Genomic DNA, 12,553 nt, shown 5'->3' with positions numbered 1-12,553 from the left:
GAACTGGAGCTCTGGCTGCAGAGGAGCTGGTTCATGCCTTGGAGCCCCCGGCCCTGAGGGCAGAGGCTTTGCTGGGTGGGAGAGGAGGCGAGGGGACTACTCAGAGGTAGGACTCTGCAGTGGAAGAGATCATACAGAGTTTCCTGTGTTCTCCCTTCCACAAAATTTCTAGATTTGGTTTCCTTTTATTCACTGATCATATCCCTGCTTCCTGGAGATATTCTGCCTGGGAGGTGTTTCCCTGTGCCATGTCTTTTCCCTGTCAGCACTCACAGACCCCATCTCACCCTCTGTGCCCTCACCGTGGCCCTACAGAATCCTGCCTGCTTGCAGGGCATTGGCTGGGCACATGCTCCTTTTTGCAAGTTGGAAAAAGGAACAGGTCAGAATAAGCTGGATGGGTCCAGCAAAGGTGATCATGGTGCTGTCCATAGGCAGAGGAGGACACATCAGGAAGCACTTATCAAAGCTGATGACCACTCAAAGTTACAACTCAACTGTCCGAGTGACTTGTTCAAGCATGAGAGCTCCTTTTCCATTTCTCCTCTTGAACTCCCCAGGAGAAGCCAGTTGAAAACACAGAATCAGGAAAAACCCTTAGCTTCACAGTAAACCCTACCTTTACCCTCCCCTTGAAAAGTTCCATTGGAAATGATCTGGAGTGAGCTGGAGCTGTGAGCAGCCTTGACCCATGCATCACCTTCTTGACAACAGAAGGCCCTGCTGCTGCTAGAAGTTGCTTCTTCCGAACATAGCTTCTCCCCATAGTGACGCTGAGTGCTCCCCGGGCAGGCTGAGTGCTGAACCTGGCAGGTGGCAGAGTCCCTGGCCCGACACACAGCCCTGGGGTGAAGGGACCCTGCTCTGAAGGACAGCCCTGGGCACCCCTGGGTGCAGGGACTCTGCAGTCACCCTCAGCAGAAAGTGCCATCGTGCCCTGTCTCTCTGACAGTTCCGCAGGGAAGCCCTGCTCTGAAGTATGTTCTTCTGCTCAATAGAGATATTGTGAGAGACACCTGACAGATCCTGTAAACTGTGAGATGTACCAGCTTTAGGAGACCCCTTCAAGAATCATTTCTGCATTGTCCTACAGCCAGAGACTTACCTTGTTAGGACTGTGAATATTTCTTCCCCAATGAGCTGTCAGCATCCTGCCACCGTACATTGCCTTTCACGTCTCTCTGCCTGACTCCTCTCCCCTCGGTGCTGCAGGCAGAGCCCTCAGCCTTGCTGCACTTTGCAGGGGAGCTGCTCCTGGGCAGAGCTGTCTCTCTGCAGTGCTGCCGCTTGCCATGAACTCCCTGTGTCCCAGAAGCCCAGTCCAGCTCAGCAGCAGAGGAGCAGCCCAAGGCAGAACTTTATCTCCTCTGGGTTCTCCAGGTGTTCCAGGGGCTCCAGGGGAACGTGCTGTGGAACAGGCTGAAGTCATCAGTGATTCTCACTTCCTCAGCTGAGCAGAAACTCTTAGTTTCAGCAGTGGTATTTCTCATATCAGAAAAAATATTAGGTCCAGGAATCAGCTTTTTTTGGTCCATCTTGAGGAAGGACACCCAGTCAGGGACAGGAAGGGATCTCCTTTACCCCTGCTGAGAGAAGGAATACATTTGAGTGAATCCAGGCATCTCCTCCTGGGTTTGTAGTCCTGGGGCTCAAAGGGCATTTAGCTTCCTCCCATGCCTGGCAAAAAAACACATGAAGTGGGATTCCTCTTGCGTCAGGTATTTACAATATAGTCACCTGTATGTGAGCTCCTTTTCTAAGCTCCTGTGCTAATTAATGGAGATGGAGGCCATAAGTGAGGTGTTGAGATGCAAATGTCTGGTAGCATGTGACATGCCAGAGGTAGTCTGGGTCTGAGATACATGCAGATTCAAATGGAGCAGTTCATAGAGACAAGGAAACATCTGTGAGCATCCTCTTGCATGCTGTTGGGAATTTCCTTTGGCCATCTGAAATGACAGCTGATGCCCAAAATAGGGGCAATTGAACCTGTCCCTACTCATGGTGTTGAGGGAGGCCTATGGAGATGTTAATCTAAATGATTTGAGTCATGCCATAGGGAGACCTCAGTCTCTCTCTTCTCCTGTTTTTACTGGATCGCAACTGACTACATTGGCAGTTGTCTTGTTCAGACCCACTTTGACTTACACAACTCAGAGTACCTACCCAATTTAGTGTTCAAATCAATGCCCATAGAGCTACATGAGATGCCAGGGCTTGCAGGAACCACAGAGGACTTACGGAAAAGAAATTCCAATTCATGGCAGGCATGTGACAGACACCCCAGACATCATCTCAGGGATTGTGATTGTCTGCCTATGTGCCATTGACTGGTGCCATCAATCAGAGGCATCCGTCATCAGATGCCATCAGAGAGGCAATGTCTGTCCTTCCTCTACCCAACAGCTGCAGGCAGTGTGTGAACACATCACCCTGGGGTCTTCACTCACACCCATGATGTTACAGTCAGGGAACACACCAATCATTTTCATGTTGTGCCTAGATGCACCTTGTCTTCAAGGACAACATCCTTTGAGCACAACAATGATTCTTATACAAACTCAATTGAAAATGGAAAGAGAAGGAAACGGGAACCAAAATGAGCTGTTGCTAAATCAGGAACAGTTAAAGAAGAAACAGAGAGAATGTGGGACCACTGCTGAATTTAGTAAGAGTAGATGTAGATAGATCTGAGATAGCCTATAACCTCTTTTCCTCAGTTACTACCAGTAAGGTCTCCCAGGCCTTTGAGCTTTGAGGCAGGACTTAAGGAGAACAGCCTACAGTGGATGGGGATCAAGCCAGGGGTTACTTTGGCAAACCACACTCTTACCAGTCCATGGGACTTGAGAGGCTGCATCCAAGGGTGCTGGTGAGCAAGGTGAGCTTGGGTGGATGACTGAGCACAGCCACCCCCAACAGTGGGCATTCCTCTTTGCCAGGCTGAAGCATGACCACAAGATGGAAACATCTCTATCATACCTGATTTGCACAGGAGCGACTTTCCTTCTTGCTCTGTTTCTAGGACAAACCTCCTCCTCCTCCTCTTTTACCTGCAGACATCAACTGTTTTCCTTTACTGGTTTCAGACATGGTTTCAAGGATGCACTAAAGCCATCAGTCATCACCTTGTTCCTCATTGGCATTCTCCTCTCCCAGACCTGAACATGGCCAATCACTACTGCTCAGGGTCACTCCCTCTTCAGAAGAAGACTTGTGCTTTTTATAAACTTCCTTACTGCCTTGAGAGCTCATGCTGAGCTTTCCTGGCCATAGAAATACAGGAAAGTGTTGTTGTTGTTGTATATACTGATATTCTTAGGGAAATCACACAAACTCTTGATGGATAATTGGAGGATTACCACCCTAGAGTCCCTCCAGTGAAATGCGTGGACATAGGGGAAGCTTCTAGCAGTTTCTCACAGAAGCCAGCCCTGTAACCCCCCACTACCAAAACCTTGCCATACAAACCCAGTACAGCAGCCTGCTGTTCTCCTTCCCCTTGGAAGGTCAGACCCTGCTGTTTCATGGTCACAAAAGCCAAGGTTGACACTGGTTTTCACATCCATGACCAGCGCGTTCTTCTTTGTGATTAGCAGATTCACATGAGTGTCACCATAGTTGGCACATCTTTATAGCTTTGCTATAAAGACCTGTGTCCCCAGCTGTGTCTAAGACATTGTTTACATGTTGTTTTAGTCTCCTTCCAGTTAATGCCAAGGTCATTAATGTCCCCAAGGGGAATCTGGGGTGATTGACTAGGAAAAATCATTGAGGTGCTTCAATAAAATTATGTCCATGTCCTTATCCAAACTGCAGCTTCCTTGTCTCCCATCCTGATGACACCCTTAGCAGTCTCTCCTCTGATCTTCACTTCCAAGGTCTCACCTGACTTGTTCATCTCATAGAGGAGCTCCACACATCTAAGCAGCTCCTTCACATGGAGGATATTCCCACTCCTGAGATTTCTGGCTTTTATCTCCTGATCATCCTATTTCCAACCCATCACATCACGCCAATCATGTGAGCTGTCCCAACATGTATCAGTTGCTATTCCCTTAACATTGAATGAAGGGATGGCACACAGGGCTCCAGCTCCTCATCTCTGTGTCCCAGGCTGAGGACATCAGTGCCTGTCTGGGCTGCAGTGCCTCAGCTGTGGCACCAGGGCTGAGAGCAGACTTGCAGTGGGGAAACCTGCTACCAAGTGCCTAAGACTTCAAGTGTGCAAAGGCTTTTCTTCAGAGCAGAGACATGCTGGAGTGGATGGCCAGAGTCAAAATGAGGTGCACACAAAGAGAGCAAACCCTGCTCTCCCCAGACTAGAGGAAAACAGAACTGGGATATGCAGTCTGAGCCAGAGAGGAGTTTGCTGTCTGTTGTGTCTCTGCAGCCCCGACGATCTGTGGTGAAGGTGGAGCTGATCTTGGAAAAGAAGATATTATTTTGAAAATGTCCTTGGGTGCTATACAGGCAGGGTTTGACCTGATCCATGATTGTATAACAGAGGGGTTGGTTAAATGGTGTGGGAGAAAGGAACCAGTAGAGGGAATGTATGGGAGTGGAGATCCTGGTGTGAAGTGTTTTTCATTCATGCCCTGCCCAGCATCTACTGGATAGAGGTGTGACACACCTTACATCCCTGCAGTGGTGTGTTTCAGTCACTGGCCCAAAGACACTGAATCTGTTTGAGATGCCCTGGCTGTTGGTTGTCACACAACTAGTCTGAATGGGGACAGGTTTCCTGTATAGAACCAGTGTTGTCCACGTCAGCTACATGCAGTTGTGCTGGAGAGCCCTGGCACCTCCCATAGCACTACAGACCTGTATTTGGACATCAAATTTAGATCCAGGAACCCAGAATCAGGTTTGGCAGTGGAAAAATGCATGTGAGACAACTGCCATTATACTCAGAGGAGATATAGAAAACACAGCTGGTTTTGAAGAGAATGAGAGAGACTGAGCTCTCCTTATGGTACATGACTCCATTTGCTCAGCTAAATACCTCTACAGTCTGCCCTGAAAATCATAGAATCATTTCAGTTGGAAGAGACCCTTAGGATCATCAAGTCCAACCATAACCTAACTCTAGCACTAAACCATGTCACTAAGAACCTCGTCTAAACACCTTTTAAACCCCTCCAGGGATGGTGACTCCACCACTTCCCTGGGCAGCCTGTTCCAATGCCTGACAACCTTTTCCGTGAATAAATTTTTCCTAAAATCCAATCTAAACTTCCCCTGGCACAACTTGAGGCCATTTCCTCTTGTCCTATCACTTCCTACTTGGGAGAAGAGACCAACCTCCATGCTACAACCTCCTTTTGGGTAGTTGTAGACAGCGATAAGGTCTCCCCTCAACCTCCTTTTCTCTTTCTAGTATTTCAGTGTCCTTCTTTTGATGAGGGGCCCAAAACTGAACATAGGATTCAAGGTGCGGTCTCGCCAGCGCTGAGTACAGCAGCACAATCATTTCCCTAATCCTTCTGGCCACACTATTCCTGGTACAAGCCAGGATGCTGTTGGCCTTTTTGGCCATCTGGGCACACGATGGCTCATATGCAGCTGGCTGTCAATCAACACCCTCAGGTCCTTTTCCACCAGGCAACTCCAGCCACTCTTTCCCAAGCCTGTAGCACTGCCTGGGGTTGTTATGACCCAAGTGCAGGACCTAGCACTTGGCCTTATTAAACCTCATACAATTGGCCTAAGCCGAATGATCCAGCCGGTCCAGATTCCTCTGTATGGCCTTCCGACCCTCCAGCAGGTCAACACTCCCACCCAATTTGGTGTCATCTGCGAATTTACTAAGGGTGCACTCAATCCCCTCATCCAGATCGTTGATAAAGAGGTTAAACAGAACTGGCCCTAATACTGAGCCCTGGGGAACACCACTCTTGACCGGCCGCCAATTGGATTTGGCTGCGTTCACCACAACTCTTTGGGCCTGACCACTTGGCCAGTTCTTTATCCATCACAGAGGACACCCATCCAGGCCAATAATGAATAGGAATAGGTTTTCACCCTGAAAGTGGGCATTTGCTGTCATTTCACCTGGCCAATGGACTTCCCCACCTGCCTCCAAGAAGATGTGCCCAGATGCTGCCGTGTGTCTCAACATTGCTCCATTAGATCTTGCAGCCAGCTCCACATATCTTGGACCATTTCTGGCACTTCAGATATCAGCAGATGTTTGGCTCTGAACAACTCACTGCTGCCCTCCATCTCCATTAATTAACTTGGAGCTCATACAAGAGTATGTTGTACACAACCAGATCGAGGCAAGAGAAATCCCACCTTCTGTAGGTTTGTAGTAGGTCTTAGGAAACAGACTACTTTATTTTGTTGACCTATTTGGTGTACTCGTTCTTATAGAACTTGTTTAGAAATTGCTTATATACAACTTGCTTAACAGAACTTGCTTAGCAAAAGTAACTAATTTGGCTTAGGCTGCAAACTGCAAACTTTTTGCCTAGAAGGGCCTCCAAGTTCATTCAAGCTAGAAGATAAAGGAGATTTCAATCATCAACAGGAACTGTATCCCTAGAGATAAGTAAAGGAACAGAATGACACATCTGAAGTAAACAAGAAACAGAAGAATAGTTTGATTATTGCCAAGGACTTCTTTTCTTCCCAGCTGCAGGTGCAAAACAGCAAATGAAGGACAAGACTTTGACTGATGTCCAGTCTTGTTGGTAAAATGGCAAACTACCCACGGAGATAAGAAACGTCTCTCCTAAAGAAAATGAAGGAATCCAATGAAGAACAGGGAGACCCCAGACTCTTATTTTACGATTTATCTGAATTCACACAGAAGGGGTGGGAAGCTTAGCCTGTAAGGGTAAAACTGCTGAGGGTTTTCTTTGCTTGGTTCCCTCTTCTGGAGGTCTCAGCTTCAGTTGTTATCTACACTATAGCTTACAAATAAATTATTCATTTAAGAAGAATTTCTGGCATCCTTGTTTGACTATCTGCTTTGGGAAACCTTGAGACAAGAAACTTTCCTTAACATAAGCATGAGAGGTAGCTGAGTCCATTTCTATCCCCAGGAGTATAAACTGAGGATGAGGCGCCCCAATTTATTCAGCTGGAAGCCTTCCTTTAGCAGGGGTAAAGGAGTTCCCTCTCAACCTTTTCTTGGTGTCCTGACTAATGATGGGACACTGAAATGGTGATTTCTGGACCTAAATCTAACTTCGAATGGAGAAACAACACAGCTGGAAAGAAGTGGAATGTCTTCTTTGTTTCAGTCTTTAGTAGTAAAACCAGTTGTACTTCAGGTACAACTTCAGGTACCTGAGCCTGAAGACAGGAATAGGAAGAAGAATGAAGCCCAAATAATCCAAGCGGAAATGGTTAGCAACCTGCTTCACCCCTTGGACACCCACAGATTTATGGGGCCAGATGGGATATATCCAAGGAGCTGGGGGATGTGACCACCAAGCCACTTTCAATTATTTACCAGCAGTCCTGGTTAAACAGGGAGGTCCTGATACTGTAAAATTGGCTAATTAAAGAAACTTCTGAAACCAGGATTTAAGGTTTTAAAAACAAGCATCCCTTTAGCAACTGACGCACGTCAGCCACAGGATCGCTCTGCCTAATGAGGGCCCTGAACAATTCCCAGATATAGGTTTTATCCACACAGATTCTACATTTTCATTACATTTCCAAGAAATCCTTTGCATATGCATTACATTCCTTTGCTATTTGGTTTGTGACCTGCTTGCACTGCTGTCACCACCTTATTTTCTGAGAGCAAGGGCATTGTCTCCTACCCATTTCCTGCTTAACTCAAAAGATACCATTCTTGTGACTTCATGCCTAATAAGTGCTTAAAACCTAACATCTGTGAACCTTATTCATTTAAGAAGTGACTAAAATCTATGACCCTTATTCTTATTAACTTATTACTAATTGCTGATTTTAAGTATCATTAATGCCTCCTCTTTTCTTGAGGGTTTGTAGCCATTAGGCTTCAATCCTCACTGAAATCCAAGTTTATAATCAGCAACATTCAGCTAAAGGACTCTTTATCCAACAGTCTTGAGATATGTGTTAAAGCAAGACTCAACTAATTGTGCAGGCCTCAAAATGTCTAAACTACAAGGTCAATAGTGTCTATAGTTCATGACTGTTTTGCAAGCCATTCTTTGTTGTGTGAGCACTAAAACTAAAAGGTTTTATGTATCTTTAAGTTAGTAATTGCAGACAGGATTCATGCCTTAAATCTAGGGCCCTTATTCATATAGACTTATTTTATTACTAATTGCTGATTTTCAGTATCAGGCTTTTCAAGTGCTAGACCACAACTGATGTGCATATTCCCTGAGTTCATCCAGTCACCTGCTGTTTCAGACACCCAGAAATGTCATTCCAGACAACATGCTCTGGGACATGTTCCTCATCCAAAGTGAAGCTGAGCAGCTTTTAACTCCCCAGCTCATCCTCTGGACCTTTTGGAAAGACACACGTGACATTTGCTTTGTGTCAGTTGTCAGAGTGTCCCCCCAGTCTCCATGACCTTTCAAAGGTGATGGAGAGTGGCCTCACTGTGACATTGTCTTACTTACTCAGCACCCTTGGATGTAACCTGTTTTCCAATGTACTGGCAATGGTTGACTTTGCTCAGGTAGCCTTTGGTTTGATTCTGGTCCACAACTGGCTGTTCTCCAGAGTCTTACCTTGAGGCACAAAGGCTTGGGAGACCTTGCTGGTGAAATCTGAGGCAAAGAGGACATAGAATATCTCAGTTTTATCTACATCCACTCTTTCTATATTCAGCAGTGTCCAATCAATGTCTTTCCTTCCTTCTGTAAGCATTCCTGAAGTAGGAAACAGCTTGTTATGATTATTTTGAATTCACTTTTAGGTTTTGCATCTGTATTTATACAAATAAATGTTCTGCTTGGATGATGCTGTCCTTGAAGACCAGCTGTACTGAGCTCTGCTGTCCTTCAGTGCTACTGGCGATTGGATCCCCACTACAACTCCCCAGAAAAGGCCAAAATCTGCTCCTCTAATGTCCAGAATCTGTGGTGTTCTGTTCTGCTTCCTCAGTGCCCTGAGAGGTGGCATTCCACTGTTTCACGGTCATGACAGACAATTTTCACATCCCTGAGCAGCTCTGCCTTGTTTACAAGTGTCAGATCCAGATTTACATTACCCTTGTTGGCCAATCTGTCAGCTGTGCTAAGATGTTGTCATGGTTTGATTGCGGGGTGACAATAAACTGTGGCAGATGTATTGTTAACCTTCTCTCCCCCCTCTTCCCCCTTTAATCCCTCTCTATCCCCCCTTCCCACTAAGGACAGGCGATTGGGAGGGAAAGAAGGACAGAGAGAAGAGAGTTGGAAAAAATTAAAAATGTTTTACTAATGCTACTAATAAAAATAGAGAAAATAATACAAAATATACAAAACCAATCTTGAAAGTCCCAGCAACTGCTCTGGCAGATGTGGGGCCGGCACCCGAAGTCCTGGACTGGACTCTGCAGCCAACCGGAACTGGATTCAATCTGTCACTAGGCCTCAGTTCACAGGGACAACTCGCAAGGTCCTCTCCCAATGTCGACCATAAGGAAAAGGGACGAGATCCTCGTGATCCCCCACTTTTATATGAAGTATGATGTGAATGGGATGGAATACTTTAGTTGGTCAATATTCAGTTCACCTCCTGCTTGCACATCTCGCGGGATGCATCATTATCAATGACCTTGCATTCCATTGCTATGTCTACCAAAACATGTACCTAACTTTCAGGAAAACTGCAGTTAGTAAGAAGACTGTAGCTGACAGGGAAATTCACTAAAAGAGAAACTTGTTTTTAACAAAACCAGGACAGATGTCCTAAGACACTCCAGAAACCACCAGGACTGTTTGTGTGCTGCCATATTCCCATTCCAGAAAATGCCAGGGGCATTGCAGTCCCCAGGGAGACTCAGGCTTCTATACCCAGGGACTTAATTCAGATCCTTAGAGAAGATTATGTCCTCTTCCTCACCCTGACTGCAGGTTTCTCACATCCCACCACAATGTCATCTTTACTGGCCTTTCCCCTAATCCTCATTCACAAGGATTCACCAAAGTTTTCACAGTGGAAAAATTATCAAGAACCGAACTGTCTGTCTGTCTCCTGGCTCCATCTGCAGCAGCTCTGTGGCATTTCTCTCCTTCTGCTCTCCCACCTTTGCTCACCTTGTTCTCATCACTGGAATTTCTGGAGTGGGGTTCAGGTTAAGCTGCAGTTCAGAGGCCAGTCCTGTGGGTCCTGCCATGCAGAGGTATCCATGGGAGTAACGTGTCCAAGTCCTCTCCTAGTTTGCAGGTCCAGGGCAATGGAAATGAGTGGATTCTCCTTTCAGGACAGCCCAAATTTAGGACATTTGACTCTCCCTGGAGGTTCCTGCTGAGCTGTGGGCTGCCCTCCAGAAGCAAACAGCTCTGCCATGACATCCCTGTGCTATCTCACAGTCCCATGGAGAAGACACTTTGTTGTTAAAACCATGGCAATGTGGCTCATCACCTGTATGTGGGCAGCTGTAATGAGCCCTGTGTATCCCTGGCTGGAAAGGGAGAGCTGAGATCCTCCTTAGGTACAATGAAATGGGGTGAGAGGTTTGGTGATCTGCCCTTGGAATCTGGATTCCTCTGCTCTCAGCAGTGTCCAGTTTCTGCTCAGAGGAACATCTGGAGGTGATGGTCCTCCAGATCAAGGACATGCCAGCCCAGGGCAGCTGAGACCAGGACTGAAGGACAGACCAGCTGTCCTCACTCAGCATTGACAGTCACTTTGCCTCTCAGCACCCTCAAGATGTCACTTGGTATGCAGCAGAAATAGCAAGCATTTCTGCCTCAGAAACACTTCTCAGATATGGTGGGAAAACTGGAACAGAAGAAACAAAACAAATTCTCCACATTTCTGCTCTGCAGTATGGTGAAATGGGAGTGGCAATGCTGAAAAGCTCTTCAATATCATGAGTGGATTTAAACTGAGATTACCCCATGTTCCTATTTACCTATTCTGGAAGGGCAGGACTGACTCCTGCAGAGCCCACAGCACAGCCCCTGCTCCCAGTGACACCATCAGCCAGCACCAGCCACAGCTCATGAAACGGACAGCTCATGAAAGGGACCTGCCAAAGTCTTCCTGAAAGGGCCAAGGTGATTAGCGGATTTTTATGAGTAATGAAGGTATTTTGCACAGAGAAATCTTACCTAACTTATTTATACCTTTTCCTCTTTGGACAATCCCAATGCATAGAGACAGCAAATGTTCAACAGCAGCTCCACCACCTAGTTCCTCCTCCTGGCATTCACAGAGAAAGGGGAGCTGAAGCTCTTGCACTTCTGTCTCTTCCTGGGCATCTACCTGGCTGCCCTCCTGGGCAACGATTTCATCATCCCTGTGACCATCACCTGTACACCCCTATGTACTTCTTCCTCCTCAACCTCTCCATCCTCGACCTGGGTGGTATTTCCACCACTCTCCCCAAATCCATGGCAAATTCCCTGTGGGACACCAGGGCCATCTCCTATGCAGGATGTGCTATACAGCTCTTTTTCTGTCTGTTGGTGATCATAGCAGAGTATTCTTTTCTCACTATCATGACCTATGACTGCTACATTGCCATCTGCAAACCCCTGCACTACGGGACCCTCCTGGGCAGCAGAGCTTGTGTCCACATGGCAGCAGCTGCCTGGGGAAGTGGGTTCCTCTATGCTTTGCTGCACACGGCCAATACGTTTTCACTGCCACTTTGCAAGGGCAATGCTGTGAACCAGTTCTTCTGTGAAATTCCCCCAGTCCTCAAGCTCTCCTGTTCTCATTCCTACTAGAGGGAAACTGAGCTTCTTACTTTTAGTGCTTTTCTATTTTTGCGATGTTTTGCTTTCACCATTCTGTCTTATGTGCAGAACTTCAGGGCCGTACTGAGGGTCCCCTCTGAGCAGGGAAAAATCACAAAGCCTTTTCCATGTGCCTCCCTCACCTGGTTGTGGTCTCCCTGTTTGTCAGCACTGCCACATTTGCCTACCTGAAGCCCCCCTCCATCTCCTCCCCATCCCTGGATCTGGTGATGGCTGTTGTGTACACAGTGGTACCACCAACACTGAACCCCCTTATCTACAGCATGAGGGACCAGGACCTCAAGGATGCTCTAAGGAAGCTAATGACTGTTTGTGTACACATATGCAGGCACATCACAAGAAGAGCCAGAGGCCACGAATGCATTGCAAACAGCAAGTTTTATTTTAGTTACCGCTCTACTGGGGGATCTCCGAAGTCACACCTAAGCTCCCAGGCAGAGGTGACACAAACAGGGACGCAGGCGCTGGTAAGTTCATCCCTGCTGGAAGATCGCTGGGCCTGCTGAGCTTGCCTGTATTTCAAGGCTTCAGGCAGGCGCAGCCTCCCGCTCTTTCTCACAACAAAGCAGGAATCTCAGACATAGTGATAAGGTGCCTAGAGTTTCTCACAGGCCTATGTTATCTAACACAGAGGTTCTACTCATCAAGCACACAAGGTCAGTAAAACAATTAGTGTGATGTATGTG

This window comes from Caloenas nicobarica, chromosome 21 (assembly GCF_036013445.1).
Source record: "Caloenas nicobarica isolate bCalNic1 chromosome 21, bCalNic1.hap1, whole genome shotgun sequence".
Taxonomy (NCBI): domain Eukaryota; kingdom Metazoa; phylum Chordata; class Aves; order Columbiformes; family Columbidae; genus Caloenas; species Caloenas nicobarica.
The sequence above is the reverse complement of the archived record's forward strand: the minus strand, read 5'-3'. Positions refer to the sequence as shown.